Source organism: Echinops telfairi, unplaced genomic scaffold (genome assembly GCF_000313985.2).
Source record: "Echinops telfairi isolate 266 unplaced genomic scaffold, ASM31398v2 ScPeMD7_5;HRSCAF=22, whole genome shotgun sequence".
Lineage (NCBI taxonomy): Eukaryota > Metazoa > Chordata > Mammalia > Afrosoricida > Tenrecidae > Echinops > Echinops telfairi.
In genome coordinates this window covers 20731826-20736358 of record NW_022103901.1, presented here as the reverse complement: position 1 = coordinate 20736358, position 4533 = coordinate 20731826, and the positions used below count along the sequence as shown (strand labels likewise).

The following is a 4533-nucleotide window of genomic DNA, read 5'->3' as shown; positions in this document are numbered from 1 at the left end:
CTATCTCAGCCTTAACCCCAGATTCCTTTTAAAATTTAATTAAGTGTTTTCACTTATATAACTATATCCAGTCTTCACAAGAGCACACAATAAGCGTTACTGAGATGTAGTCAATTAATGTGTCCCTTCCAGCCATAATTCTTTATGTGATAGCTTAGAATTCCGGGCTCCATGCCTGTGGCTATCTCCTCACTTTGGAGGGAATTCTCTGCTGTACTAATGGGCAGGATGAAGGTGAGATCAAGTCTTGACTTTTATAGAATCAAGGTTAGCCCTATGTTTCCTTGGGGGTATGCATGGTCTACTGAAATACAAAAATCACACTTCTATCGAAGCCATCTCTCTGAGTATAAAAACCATCTCCAGATGCAGAGAGCAACCCCAGGACCATCAGAAGAAGAGACATGTCTGAAGTGGCAGAGGCTGGGCCTAGAGGCAAAAGAGACTGTGGCACAGAGACTTTCCTCCCGGGAGGAGAGGACATGGGACCATACGCCTGAGAGGCTGAGGATCAGAGAAAGACTGGGCTGCTGGTTGAGGAGGTATTGCTGTGGACCAGTGACTGGATCCTGTTTACGGATTCTATTTGTGGTAACCTCCCCTAAGAAACCCTCTTAATCAGATTGTGTGGCCATTACAAGTTATCAAACCCAATACAGATGTCGCGTGGGGTGGAGGAGCCATTGAATGGGTCAGAGGAGCAGTCGGAAGAGGTAAAGAAGGATGGAGTGGGGAGGCTTAGCTGGCCCCTGCCTCATTGCAATAGGCGAGTCCCTCTTCCCCTGCTGTTTTTAGCAATGATGTCCACATGTATGTACAAAGGGATCTGACCGCCTGAGTTGAAATGTCTCGAGCAACACCATAAGTGTTGGACACGGGCCCACACTTCCTTATGTGATTTCTGGTGCCCTTTCCACCATGACACGATGGCCCTATGTATCCAGCAAGAACTATAGGAAAGATTTTATCCTTGGGGTTGTTTGGTAACTTCGGGACGCAAGTCAACTCTGAGTAGGTAGTTCTTCTTCAGTCGTCCTTTGAGTGCCTTCCACCCTCCTCTTGCTGACAGGGTTCTCCTGCTGTTCATGAGGTGCTCTGTATCTGGCACTATTACACTGCCACGTGGAGGTTTTTCCAGACCCAATTCCTCAGAAGTGGATTGTCTATGCTTTCTTTCTTCAGAGTCTGTTCTGTGTCTGGAAAGCACTACTGAAACCTGTTCCCCTGGGGCAGCCCTGCTCGTATTGGAAATACCGGTGACCTAGCTTCCAGCGTCGCAGCAGCATGCGAACCACCGCAATAGGCACGCAGTGGTTATGGAAGTTAAGAGGTCCCAATTCAGCCGAGAAATTCTCAGGACACAGTTGCTCAGTCAGATCGCGTTACACGGGTCCTTTAGGGTTGCTAATAAATGCCCAAAGGGCGTGAAATTCTGCTATGAGCCTCAATCTGATGGTTCTCAGCTCCCTTTCCGTGAACCCAGTGCTGCAAATTGAGTAGCCGGAAGCACCCCAGTCCACAAGCCAGCCTTCCGTCCCTAAGCACTCAGCTTTACTTGCTGGGTGGGCTGGGAAGTCCACTGCTCTGTCTCCTGCTTTGATTCCGGGCTCTCCTGCTGCTCCTCCTCTGGTGTCAAAGCTGTCTCCTACCTCAAAGAGGGTCGCTGGGCAGGGACCTTAGGGCCCGGAGGATGTGTTCTACTCTTGGCTCTTACTCCCTGCTTCTGAAATGGCGCACTGTGTGCCCAGAGGATGGCAATCACAAAGAATCTTGTTAACAGTCCCTCACAACGGACTCCTGTATCCTCCCCCTACCTTCTCCTACCCAACCCCTCAAGAAGAAGTTGGGCGTTATAGAGATGGGGGCTACAAGAGCCACATTCAATTAATCATTCACTGCCCTGCAGAAGAGGCAGCTCAGGTTGGAACTGATGGTCTACCTAAAGCCCGTACCCTTTCAAATTAGATTATTAGTGCCAATGGATAAGGGCTGCTTTTAGCTGCAATTGAATTGGTCCCTAACTTACATCAACTGCCATACACAACAGAAGGAAAAGCTGGCCAATACTGTACCACCTACATGATCGGTTGGGAATGGATGTGTTGTGAATGATGGAGTCTCCACGGGCTGATTTTGGAAGGAAACCACCAGGTCTTTCTTCTTCCTACTCGACTTCGTCTAGAAGGTCTGATAACACCTGTTCAGCATCATAGCAACTCCCCAGCCTCTATGGACAGACGTGTACTGGCCACACATGAGGTGCACTGGAAGGGCATCGAATCTGCATCTCCCAAATAGAAGACGAGCCTTCTCCCACAAATCAACTGATGCCTCCCATTCAGAGGGTTTTAATACTTATTAGCTGTTTCAACAAATATTTATTCATTGAAATACATGTGTCAGGCCCTGGCAATATCACTATGAGGGATAGATCCATGAACAAAAACAATGAAATCGCTCTTCCCTGGCATTGTTAAGAATGACAATAAACCACACTAGTAACAGAACATAAAGGGGACAGAGGTAGATGGCCTAGAGCAGAGAGATGCTCTTCCTGATACGGCGATGAAGGATGGCCTTCTGATGATGGCCTGTGAGCAGAGATCAGCACCAGGGAAGGAGGGAGGCAGAGGAGGGATTGACGTGGCAATCTGCAAATCCAGGCATCAGGAAGAGCAAAAGCCTCAGGGGGAACATACTTGAGTGTTTGAGCAACCACACTGAGGCCAGTAGAGCCTGAATGAATTCTGTATTTCATGACCGAACATTCCTGTTAAAACAAATTGAAGAGAACAGGTTGCAATTTTTAAATAAATCATTTTATTGGGGGCTCCTACAACTCTTATCACAATCCATCCATCCATCCATTGTGTCAAGCATATCTGTACATTTGTTCATGTTGCAAATTTAACCTTTTTGTTTGTTTCTGGTGGTTTCTTTCTCTTTTTTTTTTTTGCTAGAGATTTAGAATCTTGATAATGAAATACTCATTATCAACAGATTAAAAAAACATTAACAGATTAAAAAATCTACAAGGTGGTCAAAACAGATCAATGCAAAACAGACACTTGACTGTGTACAAATTACTTTTGTTCATGTCAGGATGCAATTAGAAGTTTAAAAAACTTGCTCAGAAAAACAAAAATTGCATCCAAAGTCTCCATAGACAACTGGGTTGAAACCATTTTAGAAATGCTAACCAAAAATGCGCTCTACAAATTGAATATGTGCATGGAAAGGAGTTGGAAGGTGCCACAGATAAATCAAAATATTGATTTGATTTGGAGGAGCTCAATGGTGCCGATAAAATGCAGTTTTAAAAAAGTTTACTGTGCTACGAGAGGGTGAGGATTAATACTTAAATAGATGCAAAAACTCTCCACCAAAAGTAAGGCCCACTGATGCCAAGTCACTTCTGACTCATACCGACTTAGAGGGCAGAGCAGAACTGCCCCAGAGGGTGTCTGAGGCTATAGCTTTACTGAAGCAGCCTGTTACAGCCTTCTCCCTCCGAGTGGCTGGTGGATTCGAAATTAGCAGCTGAGCACTTAACCACTTCGCTGCCACCAGAGTTCCTTTGCAAAAGCCCTCAGAGGGGCTGAATGTTCAGACCATCGTTTGTCAGCAAATGGGCTCTAGGCCCATTGCCTTAGCAGCCCAGGAGTGAGCATGCATCCTTCATCAGGTAAGTCTGCATCTATAGTTACTGGCTGTATGACCTTCAGGAAGTCATTTAGCTCTGAATATTGGTTTCATTATCTTTAAAGTGGGCATAATAAGTGAAGATTAAAGACATGATGATTAAAGGCATGATCAAGTACATGATAAACACACAATAAAGTGGAAGCCAAGCTGTATCATTGGGGCAGGGCCCCAGGGGCACCTTGCTGCATAGGCACAATAGAATTCTGTTTCCTCCAGCTCTTTTGCAATTTTTCCTGGGGACAATTGCCAGCACAGCATAGTCATGCAATTTTCCAACTGCCAGTGGGCACAGGCAGTTAAGTCTCCTTAGCAAAACATCTATTTTAACTGTTTTCTTTTCAATTGAACATATGCACCTCTTCTTTTTTTTTTTTAATAGAATTAGATTTTATGAGTCATTGAAGGACAGGAGTTACTTCCTCCCCAAACTTGCTGTCATGGCCCAGCAAGAACTCAGCTGCAAGGCATGCTGGGAGGAGAGTCAACCATGAAGGCAAGAGAGGACAGAGAAGGGGGATGACACTTTTAGAGGGGTCCAACTTGGAGAGTGGCCCCTGGTGAGGTGTCTCTTGATGCCCACCAAGGTCCCAGAAGTCAGGTCGCTCTGAGTCAGCTCTGGGATGATGGCAGTTATCTAAGGGATATGGTTTGTTGTACAGGTGTAAAGTGGTAGCTGTGGGAGGCTCTGACTGTTGTCTTGGTCAAGGATGATTGGTTGCAAGCATAGAAAACCCCTCCCCTAACTAGCTCATGGTAGGGGGGGAGCGGGAGCCGTGGAAAGGACTTTATTGATGGAAACAACCCAGATGCAAAAATACAGCTGGGGTT

The 4533-nt window shown here is 45.9% G+C and overlaps 1 protein-coding gene across 1 annotated transcript in view; it reads left to right on the top strand.

Moving 5' to 3' along the window:
- Positions 1-4533, top strand: part of PRKCB (protein kinase C beta) — a 457504-nt gene that overhangs the window by 377035 nt on the left and 75936 nt on the right. The window lies entirely within an intron of this gene.